Source organism: Trichechus manatus, unplaced genomic scaffold (genome assembly GCF_000243295.1).
Source record: "Trichechus manatus latirostris isolate Lorelei unplaced genomic scaffold, TriManLat1.0 scaffold00009, whole genome shotgun sequence".
Classification (NCBI taxonomy): Eukaryota; Metazoa; Chordata; class Mammalia; order Sirenia; family Trichechidae; genus Trichechus; species Trichechus manatus.
In genome coordinates this window covers 31631855-31646620 of record NW_004443945.1, presented here as the reverse complement: position 1 = coordinate 31646620, position 14766 = coordinate 31631855, and positions in this window count along the sequence as shown.

The window sequence follows — 14766 nt, the reverse complement described above, 5'->3', positions numbered from 1 at the left end:
GTTTTTTTTTCACTTTCTTCATGGTTTAGGTGCACCATCACTATATGGATTGCATCTAAGTTGTTAAGACAATATATACGATAAAACTTTGACCAAAGAAGGATTTTATTCATAGTATTTAATCTACAAATGCTTTCTCATTACATAAAAGCACCATTTAAAATATCAGGAAGTTCAGAGGATTGGGTGGCAATTCTGAATTTAAAAAATGGAAAGAGATAGATGGCGTGTGACTCTGATAGACAACACAAGATTATACCACATACTAATTTGCAACTCCAGAAAAAAGATTTTGAAGTCAATTCAACTATGCTGTAAAAGAGAAACAAAAGAGGTTTAGATTACAGGAATATCAGATAAGCTTTCCCATATCATATACTATGCTCCATGTCATGTGACCTGAGAGTACAATTAAAATAGAAAACACGAACACACATACTTCTTTCCTCTGCTGTTTTCCATTTTAAAAAGATATGAACATTGTCTTCTATAAAACAAGATTGAACTCTTTAATGAATTAATACAACTTTAATCCTTAAAATGCTTTCTCTTGTCCCAGTTTTCATTCTCCTCTTCTTTTTTGACTCTCCTTTAATATTTTATCACATGTGCTTCCTCTGATTTAAAAGTATCTGCCTAGGGAATAGGTTTTCCCCTATTAGCCATGCTTCAATTTATGCTAAGACAATTCTAAATGTCTTTTAACTGTCAGCTGCCAGCAATATCAAAATGAGAAAATTAATGCTGTTAGTGTGGGAGGTATGACATACTCAAGATGGGTTTGTTGTTAGGTGCCATCGAGTTGGTTCCAACTCATAGCGACCCTGTGTGCAAAAGAACAAAACACCACCCAGTCCTACGCCTCCTCAAAATTATTGCTGTTTGGGTCCACTGTTGCAGCCACTGTGTCAATCGATCCCCTTGAGGGTCTTCCTCTTTTTTGCTGACCCTCTACTTTACCAGGCATGATGTCCTTCTCCAGGGACTGGTCCCTCCTGATAACATGTCTAAAGTACATGAGACGAAGTTTGGCCATCCTTGCTTCCAAGGAGCATTCTGGCTGTACTTCTGCCAAGACAGATTTGTTCATTCTTCTGGCAGTCCATGCTATGTTCAAAATTCTTCACCAACACCATAATTCAAAGGCACCAATTCTTCTTTGGTATTCCTTCTTCATTGTCCAGCTTTTGCATGAATAAGAGGCAATTTAAAGCACCATGGCTTGGGTCAGGACCACCTTAGTCCTCTAAGTGACATCTTTGCTTTTCAACACTTCTAAAGAGATCTTTTGCAGCAGATTTGCCCAATACAGTATGTCGTTTGATTTCTTACTGCTGCTTCCATGAGCATTGATTGTAGATCCTAGTAAAATGAAATCCTTGACAACTTCAGTATTTTCTCCGTTTATCATGATGTTACTTATTGGTCCAGTTGTGAGAAGCGCATGCAAATAGGTAAATTATAATACCAGGAGATAACTGCTGTATCGAGATATAAACAGAATAGTACAAGAGCCCAGTGGAAGTCACTACCAACTCTTCTGGGAGTGTTAGCTTAGGCTTAACAAAAAAGGAGCCATTTGAGTTGAATTACCACTTTGGAATATGAGTTTGCCAAGTAAAGAAAAAATAAAACACAGTGAAAACCTTTTAGACAAACAAAAATCATTAAAAAAAAAAAGCAATCTGATAGTGGGTAGAGTTAATGGCAAAACATGGATCTAGTGAGAGAGACATAGTCCAAGGAAAACCTCACTAATTAATTTATTATAGCTGGAGAAAGCTTTTGTCAACAACCATGTAACACTGAATCTTGAAACTGAGTTTCATTACTTCCTTTTTCCTCCATCCATAAAAACTGTAGAAATTGTACACAGTCATCCTTACTTCTAAATGTGACTTTCCATAAATTTAGAATGTTTTCCAAGAATAGATTAACTCCCAACCCCATTCCCGCCCCAGGGCCCTAAAGATACATTTGTATAACCTCTTTTAAAAGTAAGCAATTCCCTGCTAGATTCCAGAAAACATTTACCAGACAATTGCTTTCCCAATTACTTGGATAAAAATGAATCCCATTATGTATATCAAAATTATAATTCTTCCTCTGTGAAACCAACAAAACAGGTTGTATAGTTGATAAAAGGTACAGTGATATACAAACTTACTGAAATTCCCAATGAACATTTTTGCAATTACCAAAATCCTGTAAGAAATTTTCCTTAGGAAAATAATAATAAAAAAGTAGTTTTGACTGGATTTTATATTTATTTATTTATTGTCTGTTGTTGTTGTTAGGTGCCTTTGAGTTGATTCCAACTCATAGAGACACTGTGTACAAGAAAATGAAAAACTGCCTGGTCCTCCACCATCCTCACAATGCTTGCTGTTTGAGCCCATGGTTGCAGTGACTGTGTCAATCCATCTCATTGAGGGTCTTCCTCTTTTTCACTAATCTTCTACTTTACCAAGCATGATGTCCTTCTCTAGGGACTGATCCCTCCTGGTAACATGTCCAAAGTATGTAAGATGAAGTCCCGCCATCCTTGTTTCTGAAGAGAATTCTGGCTCTTCTTGTTCCAAGACAGATTTGTTCATTTTTCTGGAAGTCCATTGTATTTCCAATATTCTTTGCCAACACCATAATTCCAATGCATCAATTCTTCTTAAGTCTTCGTTTTTCATTGTCTAGCTTTTGAAAGCTTATCAGGCGATTGAAAATACCATGGCTTGGGTTAGGTGTGCCTTCTCAAAGTGACATCTTTGCTTTTCAACACTTTAAAGAGGTCTTTTGTAGCAGATTTAACCAATGCAATATGTCGTTTGCTTTCTTGACTGCTGCTTCATTGGCATTGATTGTGGATCCAAGTAAAATGAAATCCTTGATAACTTCAATATTTTCTCCATTTATCATGATGTTGCCTATTGGTCCACTTTTGAGGATTTTTGTTTTCTGTTAAGGTGTAATCCATACTGAAGGCTGTGGTCTTTGATCTTCATCAGTAAGTGCTTCAAGTCTTCCTAACTCAGTAAGCAAGCTTGTGTCATCTGTAGATAGCAGATATATTGTTAATGAGTCTTGCTCCAATCCTGATGCCTCATTCTTCTTCATATGGTCCAGGAGCGTTGTCTCATGGGGCTTGTAGATGGGTGCCAATATAGTCTTCAGATCTGCATTATCAAATCCAAACAGGATAAATACAGAAGGAAAGCCATTATGAGAAGTCAAATGTTTAGGGGCATTGAGAAAAAGGATTGAATTTTTCAAAGCTATTTGAACCAGGGAGAAAGGCAAGACCTACAGGCATTACCTACTACAGTATCAGGTGTATGTTATAACTTTTTAGAATGTCTGGACATTTGAGTTCAAGGACATCCTTGGAGAAAGTAAAGGAATCAACTTGTAGTGGAATATTCTAGCTTTATAATACTTCCCAAACACTGAACTATTTACTGTTTCTTGTATAACCATTGAATTTTTTCTACTTGTGATTTGGCACTCCAAATTTACCCCAATCTCAATATCCACACCCTACTTACTTAAAAACTCAACTTAAATTCTATCTTCTGCCTGAAGATAATCCAGAATGCCTTAATTTGGCAATAATTTATTTTGCCTTTGTAATCCCAAGACTCTGGTGACACTTGTGAGTTTACTACACATATTTTAAAAAATATATTTGGACACTATAATAATACATATGTGTGTATGCACTTGTGTGTACACTAAACAGCTCCTCTTCTGTGTCTGTAATGGCTTTCTGGGCTCTTCCATCTTTATAAGCTCTTACTTACTGTCTATCATTGTTTTTTCACTTAATAGGTGCATAGCAGGAATTTGTTGAGTAAATGAATGAAGGAAGAAAGTGAGGAGTGAGGAAAGGAAGAAAGAAATACAAATGTCCAGGTAAACTATGTGTCTTTGAAACCCAGTAACTCACTTCTGCCATGTGAAATTTCCTTTAAATTCTCTCTCTCCTCTTCCTTCTTCAGTCAGTTGCCAAAAAAATAGAAGGTAAAACGGACAGGATAATTTAATTATATAAATAAGTTTCAAAGATTTGCCTATGTTTTCCCTTTATTGCAATCAGTAATAAGTTTCTAGGATGGTTTCCAGGATAAGAACTTCATGAAAAAGCTGTGAATTTACAAATGTCCTAGAATGTAAAGCTGTGGCTAAAAGCAAAAGATGATTGCATTGAAAAGAGATAACCGGAGAAGAAAAACAACCATCAATGAAGGCATGTACAACCTCACTCTCTGCTCCTGAAGGAAAAGTAAGACAAAGAGGGTCCTAAAACTCCCTGCAAGACAGGGAGGTGGATCTTTTTCCCTCCCACAAATTAGAAAACTAGATTTTCTACATAGAAACCAACAATAGCACTGATAAAGTACTTCAATTGAATTATAGGTTAAATAATATTTTTGTGATCTGATCTGGGAACATCTTCATCCTGTACAATGTTGTTCCTAAGGGAAATATTTTACAAGCATTAAACAATTTATTAATGATATTATTCAGAAGACTTCATGTTTGACTGGTGGAGGCTGTCCTAGGCTAGCTTTCTAGAAATGCGTAACACTTTGTGAGAATGTGATGTTACTGCCCTCTAATGGGTGGAATGTAACAGAATTAGCTCAAGTTATGATGTATAAGAAATTATCCAGTGGTGATGATATTAAAAGCTATACTTTGCTACATTTACATAAATATCTTTAATCTACAAAACATGCATTTTGTACCCTGTAAAGGTAAATGGAAGAGATATTATTACTCCTATTTTTAATAGAGGATCTAAATTTCAAAGAAAGAAAAGCCAGTGGTCACAACAGCATCTCCATTATCAATAGACTATTTTTATGGGTTTTTCTTGTAAATATGATCTACTACTTAAAAGTTAAACTTTAAAAATTTACTCTGATATTTCATATTTGAAGAACACATACTTACTTCAGATCAATATTTATACTTCAAATTGTACATTAAAATAAAAAAAACCAAACCTGTTGCTGTCGCGTCGATTCTGACTCAAAGCGACCCTGTAGGACAGAGTAGAGCTGCCCCATAGGGTTTCCAAGGAGTGGCTGGTGGATTTGAACTGCTGACCTTTTGGTCAGCAGCCAAGCTTTTAACCACTGCACCAACAGGGCACCATACATTAAAATAGTGTAATAAAATAAATTGAATTGTCTTTGTATTGTATTAAAACATGCTAAGTGACTGTGATTTGTTTTCAAATGAATTATTTGTTTTTAACTCCTTCATCTCTATAACATTAAATGTTTATGATAATTTTGAGTCATGTGCATAGAATTAAAGCATTTTAGTACTGGATGTGAGCTTCAGGTCCAAATCTTAACTTAGTAGATGAGGACATTCAGTCAGAAAGAAGTTACATGAATTATACAAAGGCTCTTACCTTATTATGTGAGACTACATAGGCATTGGGATTTTTTTTCTACTATCTCAATGTTTCCCAAGCTGTGTTCTTAAATATAATCTCAAGTGTCCTCAACATACAGATATACAGATATAGACATGACTCCATTTCAATTTTTTACATGATAAATTTAAAAAATGTCCATCAGCATAAGTTGAATCATTTAGATGACCAACGTTGTAATCATATGCCACCATGTTATTTGGTGACTACATTTATGTTTGTGCTTAAAATCACACACATCATGCAAAGTCAAAATGATGTCACTTTGCTCTGTAGGAACCAAACTTTCAAGTAATTCTATTAAAGAAAACTGATGGCAAAAGTAAGTCAATACACAACATGCTAACCATGTCAATAATGGTGTCAAACTCAAAAGTACCTGTTTCATAAATATTTCTTATAGCCTATTACAAGATTTGCCTTATTTAAACTAACAAACAAGTTCTGAAGTACCAGCAGTCTCCGGATTATGAATGAGATCTATTCCTAAATCTGTCTTTAAGTCAAATTTGTAGGTAAGTCGGAACAGGTAATACAGTTCTTATTTATCATCAGTTAGTCAAATGTTTGTCTTAGTATATAGTATATATTTTACCTAGCTATGCATATAGAAGGCGCTGGTGGCATAGTGGTTAAGAGATTGGCTGCTAACCTAAAGGTCAGCAGTTCAAATCTACCAGCTGCTCCTTGGAATCTCTATGGGGCATTTCTACTCTGTCCTATAGGGTGGCTATAAGTAGGAATTGACTCAAAGGCACCTAAAAACAACCACATGCGTATAAAACACTTAAGAAACATTTCCAAATTGTTCAGAGTTTTCATGAGGGTCACAAAGTAGTGCACATGTTTGTTATTATGAACTATTATATTTAACTCAAATTTTTAATATAATAGGCTTTATGGCAGTCCATTCTTAAGCAAGAGTTGTCGGTAAGTCAGACATTTGTAACTCGGGGACTGCCTGTAATTAATATCATTTATTTCGTGAACAGTCGCTTTCTCCATTAGTATTACTAAAGTAAAAAAAAAAACAGAAATAGAGTAAATATAAAACAAGAATTTATGCTTTATGCTTCTACTTTAAATTAGCAAAACTATATCTAATTCGTGTTTATATTTTAACTTTTGTTTTCCAATTTTTTTGTACTTTATTTGTAAATGTCTTTTGGTGTATAGTTCCAAAAAAGCTCTAAAAAATAAGGAATCTTAATCTAGTTTTATATTTGTAGATACTTTTAAGTAACTTCACAATAAAATAATTTAGGTCAACTTTGAGTACCTAAGAGATTTTTTTTTTCCTTTGAAAGAGAGCCACATTTTTTAAGTTTGAGAAAATCTGTGTTATAACAAGATTGAAATTTTGTGCCAGGAAAGACACGTTGGAAAAGATGAGCAAAGAGAAGCTTAGAGACAGAGAAAACAACTAGGTTAGGGTGACTTTGCAAAGGGTTTTAAAATTGCTTCTTAAAAATATTCTGTTGACTATCACAATAGCCTGAGAAAATGGAAGAAGGGTATTAGGAAAAACTCAAAATTATAAATGCATTACTTGATCATGTCTCTAGTCCTGGCTACAGCCCTGAATTTAATGCATTCTAGTTATCAACATGTGATGTTAAGTAGGCACTTCAGCAAGGAATGTAAAAAATTTAGATAAACATAGTCTATCCTCTCCAAGATCTTTACATCTAAACAAAAACATTGACAGATGAAAGGGTCTACCAACACATGAAATTTTAACCACAGAACAAATATGTGTCAGCTGGACAAACTCAATAGGACTTGAAATTTAATGTTTACTTATATTACAAGATTTACTTTTTGTGGAATATGTGATTTGATAATATGGAAGAATAATTTCTCTCTTTTATTTCACTAATTCGGTTAGTTATTCACCATTGATTTATTGAGCACTTTCACATGCAAGGCACTGTTCTGGGACAACTTTTCTGTTTTAAATGTCAAGCTTGCTGTCATTTTTTTCTCCCTCAAGATTTAAAAAAAGAAAGAAAAGTTCTTCTAAGCCCTTTCCTTGTCTCTACTTGTTAGTTTTCTGTTACAAATGAAATGGAGATTTTGTTTGTCAAGATGTGGAAACTTATTCATTCATTCACTGATTAAAACCTTGATCAGGCAAGAGTAAGAATTTGAAAAGCTAAATATATATCTGAAACTCAACAAAAATTATCTTGAGCCAATATATTTTTTATCATATAAAGAAAAAACAAGAAATGTTTAATTTCTTGAGATCTAAGAATCTAAGAAAGTATTTTTATATGTTAATATATATACTTTGCTATCTATAAGGTTTTCACTAGGTGATTTTTTTTTCAGAAGTAGATCTCCAGGTCCTTCTTCCTAGCCTGTTTTAGTCCGGAAGCTACACTGAAATCTGTCCACCATGGGTGATTCTGCTGGAATTTGAAATACTGGTGGCATAGCTTCCGGCATCAGAGTAATACACAAGCCACTACACTACGACAAATGACATTAGAAAACTGAAAGGGAAGAGCATACTCGGCATTTCTCAAGCTGAAAGAATTGAAGAAAAAATTCAAGCCTCGAGTTGCAATATTGAAGACTCTATAGGCAAAAAGTTGGATGATCCAGGAAGCATCAAAAAAAAGATGGAAGGAATACTCAGAGTCACCATACCAAAAAGAATTGGTTGATGTTCAACTATTTCAGGAGTAGCATATGATCAAGAGCCAATGGTACTGAAGGAAGAAGTCCAAGCTGCACTGAAGCCATTGGGCAAAAAACAAGGTTCCTGGAGTAGAGAGGTACAAACTGATCTGTTTCAACAAATGGATGCAAACCTGGAAGTTCTCACTCATCCACGCCAAGAAATTTGGAAGACAGCTACCTAGCCAGCCAGCTCTAGGAGATCCATGTATGTGCCCATTCCAAAGAAAGGTGATCCCATGGAATGCAGAAATTATCAAACAATGTCATTAATATCGCACACAAATAAAATTTTGCTGAAGATCATTCAAAAGTGGTTGCAGCAGTGCATTGAGAGGGAACTGCCAGAAATTCAGGCTGGATTCAGAAGAAGAGGCGGAACAAGGGATATCATTGTTGATGTCAGATGGATCATGGCTGAAAGCAGAGAATACCAGAAAAATGTTTACTTGTGTTTTATTGAGTACACAAAGCATTGAACTGTGTGGGTCGTAACCAATTATGAATAAACTTCTGAAGAATGGGAACTCAAGAACACACAGCTGTGCTCACGTGGAACAGGTACATAGACCAAGAGGCAGTTGTTTGAACAGAACAAGGGGATACTGCGTGGTTTAGAGTCAGGAAAGGTGTGCATCAGGGTTGTATCCTTTCACCATACTTATGCAAACTGTATGCTGAGCAAATAATCTGAGAAGCTGGACTATATGAAGAAGAACGGGGCGTCAGGATTGGAGGAACACTCATTAACAACCTACAATATGCAGATGGCACAACTTCGCTTGCTGCAAGCGAAGAGGACTTGAAGCACTTACTAATGAAGATCAAAGACCACAGCCTTCAGTATGAATTACACCTCAACATAAAGAAAACAAAAATCCTCACAAGTGGACCAATAATCAACATCATGATAAACAGAGATAAAAGAAGTTGTCAAGGATTTCATTTTATTTGGCTCCACAATCAATGCCCATGGAAACAGCAGTGAAGAAATCATACAATGTATTGCATTGGGCACATCTGCTGCAAAAGATCTCTGTAAAGTGTTAAAAAGCAAAGATGTCACTTTGAGGATTAAGGTGCACCTGACCCAAGCCATGGTGTTTTCAATCTCATATGTGTGCGAAAGCTGGAAAATGAATAAGGAAGACTGAAGAAGAATTGATGCCTGTGAATTATGATGTTGTTGAAGAATATTAAATATACCATGGACTGCCAGAAGAACGAACAAATCTATCTTGGAGGAGGTGCAGCCAAAATGCTCCTTAGAGGCAAGGCTGGGGAGACTTTGTCTCATGTACTTTGGACATGTTATCAGGAGGGACCAGTCCCTGGAGAAGGACATCATGTTTGGCAAAGTAAAGGGTCAGCGATAAAAAGGAAGACCCTCAATGAGATGGATTAACACAGTGACTGCAACAGTGGGCTCAAACACAGCAATGATTGTTGAGGATGGCACAGGACCTGGCAGCAATTCTTTCTGTTGTACATAGGATTGCTATGGCACTTAACAACAATGTCAACAGCGTATATACTTTGAAGTTTCCTCTTTAATTTGAATATAGTATTCATCTACCCTCTAAAATAGTGATTGAACTTCTGAAGAGTTCTTTTGCCTATGAAATTAACAGTATTAATCTCTTACAGCAGGTTTCTAACTCATTTTCTGAAAATTTTTAAAAAGGCAGTAGGAAAAAAATAGCTCAAACTTGAACTAGAAGTTGTTGTTAGATAACTTAACACTCAAAATGCAAATTTATTGATTCTAGTCAGAGCTCAATGTTTGTTGGGAGTCTGAATCAGAAGCACTTGAATTTAGGGCACCAAATTCAGGTAAACTAAAAAACTCGACAGAAGTCATTTTATTGGTTCCGTCTTAGTCATGTTTAATCATATTTCTAACATGGTGAGATTACATGAAAATTTGTAGCCAAGGTTCCAGATAGTCAGCTAGACATGACTTTATAGTTTAAAAGAAATTTGAAAGCAATCTACTTAAAAGTTTATGAAAAATAACCGAACGGAGTATGTGAAAAACGTATTAGTTTTATGCAGTGAAAACTGTGACAGCCCAAGCTCAACGGAACTGCCTTGTTTTCCCAGGTCTCCCAAGCTTTGCTCCTTTGACAGGGTGCAGTCTTACCACTCCTCTATTGCTTGTTTTAGTGGAAAATATTTGAGTTATCCTTCTCTGACAAGTTTCTGCCTTACACAGATTCAGGCTTTCACGGGTTTTACTGTATATACAAGTGTATATGTATATACCCAGTGATGGTTAAAATTTAAAGAATTAATGAACGGAATGAGTGCTTTGGTCAGTCAATGGGTATATACATATACACTTATTTAGATAAAATTAATATGCTAAGGTAGTTTCCCAAGACTAATACTTATAAAATTTTCATGTAACGAATATGGCAACAAAAAAAGAAACTATGTCCATTTTATCTGTATAAAATGTTGAAGTACTAAATTTTTCCAAAAGCTCATAGGTGATAATATAAACAGATGGCAGTGTGATCATTGGAAAAGCATTCACCCATACTGTCGTTTAATAAGTTTGACAGCCTTGAAATTAGACAAGCTATCAATGGCTGTCGGGGTGGACAGTCGGAGAAAGTCATCATTCCCATTATAATTTTAAAAATCAAGTCAATATTTTCTTAGGAATTTCTTTTTAGTCTACACAAAAATTTATACAACTGATTATTATTTTAGTGTAGTATGGTGATTTCTCACTTACAAGCATGCTATAACAACTAATATTTCAGATTTTCAATATTTCACATTATTAGGCATTGCTTTTATTTTGTTTTACATTTAGATCTTACCATCTGAAGAGTAATGTACATATCTGTACAAAATGATGAGTTAGCTATTTATCAGCCTTTTGGAGGGACTCAAGAAAGGAGATGTGTATTGAGGTATTTTATAACCCCGCTTATTCATATCTAATCAAGAATCGTTGTCCCTAATTGCCTGTCATTTCACAGTAAACATATATTTTACTAGAGTAAGAGTGTTAAGTTCCTGAGTAGACCACTTAAAGTTTGCATTCCATTTTCTTTATTTTTCCTTACTTTAGCTAACATATTTTAAGTGGAATTAGATGAATTTGTTCCCCTATACCACATCAGAACCAAATAAGACCATGGGGGAAGCTGTAATGTGCATCTGAGTTCCCCTAACTTTAATGTCTTTATGAGCAACCAGTAACTGAATACCCCTCGGCACCTTGTGAAATTAACAGACTGCCATTTACACGGGATAACATATCAGTAGTATATTTGTCTAATTACTGAAGTTTCCAGTTCCCACATGAATAAAACAGGAGTAATGAACCATTTTAAATAATGTAACAGTAATGTTACACTATCCCAGTGCTTCACAGAGAGTCACTTTTTCCAAGTAGGAAATATAATCTTAGCATGTATGAAAGACATGAAGAATCACAGATGTTTGTCACTCTTTGTAGATGTGTTGGATGCAGGGGCGGGTTATCCAATGAGTATGGTAAGCATGGTGCTTACCTTGCTTACCAGATCATCTGTAGCGAACAATTTCACTACAATTTCCAAGATGTGGTGAAACCCCTGTGAAATTGTTCACTACAGATTAGTAAGTAAGCACAAGTAAACCCATGCTTGCCTTGCTTACTGGGTCATCCAACCCTGTCAGGGATTGCAAATTTAAAAAGAGGCTTCGATTCTCTAGAAAAGTGCTGTGGGGTTGGGAGAGAGACAGATGCCAGTCATTCCTAGAGGCAGAAACTTTGATGTGGTGAAAAAATGTAAAATTGCTCACTACAGATGATCTAGTAAACAAGGTAAGCACCATGCTTACCTTACCCATTGGATAATCTTCCCCTGGTTGCATGACATTTCATAATGCTGAGAAATGTTCCAAACTTCTTTCTTTTTTATTGTTGTACTTTAAGTGAAAGTTTACAATTCAAGTTAGTCTCTCATACAAAAATTTATACATAATATTATTATGTGACCCTAATTGCTCTCCCTATACCGTGACAACACACTCCTCCTTTTCACCCTGGATTTCCTGTTTCCATTCAACCAGCTCCTGACTCTCTCTGCCTTCTCATCTCACCTCCGGACAGGAGCTGCCCGTTTAGTCTCATGTATCTACTTCAGCTAAGAAGAACACTCTTCACAAGTATCATTTTTTTCTGTCCCACAGTACAGTCTAATCTTTGTCTGAAGAGTTGGCCTCAGGGATGGTTTTAGTTTCGGGTTGACAGAGAGTCTGAGGGTCATGCTTTCTGGGTTTCCTCCAGTCTCAGTCAGACCATTAAGTCTGGATCTTTTTACTAGACTTTGAGTTTGGCACCCAGCTTTTCTCATGCTTCATCAGGGACTCTCTGTTGTGTTCCGTGTCAGGACGGTCATTGGTGGTAGCCGGGGACCATCTAGTTCTTCAGGTCTCAAGCTGTGCAGTCTCTGGTTTATGTGGCCCTTTCTGTCTCTTGGACTAATACTTTCCTTGTGTCTTTGGTGTTCTTCATTCTCCTTTACTCCAGGTGAGTTGGGACCAATTGATGTGTCTCAGATGGCCGCTTGTTAGCTTTTAAGACCCCAGACTCCAATCACCAAAGTAGGATGCAGAACATTTTCTTAATAAACTTTGTTATGCCAATTGACCTAGTTGAACCCTGAAAGCATGGTCCCCAGACCCCCACCCCTGATACTCTATCCCTTGAAGTGTTTTGTTATGTCCAGGAAACTTCTTAGCTTTGGTTTAGTCCAGTTGTACTGACTTCCCTTATGGTGTGTGCTGTCCTTCCCTTCACCTAAGATAACTCTTGTCTACTATCTAGTTAGTGAATAACCCTCTCTCTCCCTCCCCACCCTCGTAACCATCAAAGAAAGATTTCTTCTGTATTTAAACCTTTTCTTGAGTTCTTATAATAGTGGTCTTATATGATATTTCTCCATTTATGACTGACTAAATTCACTCAGCATTGTGCCTTCCAGATTCTGCCATGGTATAAGATGTATCATGGATTCATCATTGTTCTTTACTGTTGGGTAGTATTCCATTGTGTGAATATACCATAATTTGTTTATCCATTCCTCCATTGATGAGTACCTAGGTTGTTTCCATCTTTTTGCTATTGTGAACAGTGCTACAATGAACATGGGTGTGCATATATCTATTCGTGGAATGGCTCTTATTTCTCTAGGATGTATTCCAAGGTGCTGATTGCTGAATCTCATCGTATTTCTATTTTTAGCTTTTTAAGAAAGTGCCAAATTGATTTCCAAAGTGGTTGTACCATTTTACGTTCCCACCAACAGTGTATAAGTGTTCCAGTCTCTCTACAACCTCTCCAGCATTTATTATTTTATATTTTTTGGATTAATGCTAGCCTTGTTGGGGTGAGATGGTATCTCATTGTAGTTTTGATTTGCATTTCTGTAATGGCTAATGATCGTGAGCATTTCTTCAGGTGTCTGTTAGCCATCTAAATGTCTTCTTTGGTGAAGTACTTGTTCATATGCTTTGCCCATTTTTTAATTGGGTTATTTGTCTTTTTGTTGTTGAGGTTTTGCAGTATCTTATAGATTTTAGAGATTATACATTAATCGGATTTGTCATAGCCAAAAATTTTTTCCCAGTCTTTAGGTTGTCTTTTTATTCTTTTCATGAAGTTTTCTGATGAGCATAAGTGTTTGATTTTTAGGAGCTCCCAGTTACCTAGTTTTTCTTCTGGTGTTTGTGCACTGTTACTTATTGTTCCTATTCTCTTTATGCCATGTATTAGGGCTCCTAGCATTGTCCCTCTTTTTTCTTCCATTATCTTTATTATTTTTGGTTTTATATTTAGGTCTGTGATCCATTTTGAGTTAGTTTTTGTGCATGGTGTGAGGTATGAGTCTTGTTTCAGTTTTTTGCAGATGGATATCCAGTTATTCCAGCACCGTTTGTTAAAGAGATTGTCTTTTCCCCAATTAATGGACTTTGGGCCTTTGTCAAATATCAGCTGCTCATAGGTGGATAAATTTATGTACAAATTCTCAATTCTCTTCCATTGGTTTATGTATCTGTTGTTGTACCAGTTCCAGGCTGTTTTGACTACCATGGTGGTATAATAGGTTCTAAAATCAGGTAGTGTGAGGCCTCCCACTTTGTTCTTTTAGAGTAATGCTTTACTTATCCGGGGCCTCTTCTCTTTCAGTATGCAGTTGGCTATTTGTTTTTCCATCTCATTAAAAAATGCCATTGGAATTTGGATAGGGATTGCATTGTATCTGTATATTGCTTTGGGTAGAACTGGTATTTTCACAATGTTGAGTCTCCTATCCATGAGCAAGGTCTGTTTTTTTTACAATTAATCATGACTCCTTTGGTTTCTTGCAGTAGTGTCTTATAGTTTTCAATGTATAGGACTTTTGCTTATCTGGTCAGATTTATTCCTAAGTATTTTATCTTCTTGGAGCCTATTGTAAATGGTATTGATTCGGTGATTTCCACTTCAAAGTTCTCTTTGTTGGTGTAGAGGAATCCAACTGATTTTTGTATGTTTATCTTGTATCCTGTTACTTTGCTGAAATCTTCTATTACTTCCAGCAGTTTTCTTGTGGATTCCCTGGGGTTTTCTGTGTATAAGATCATATCATCTG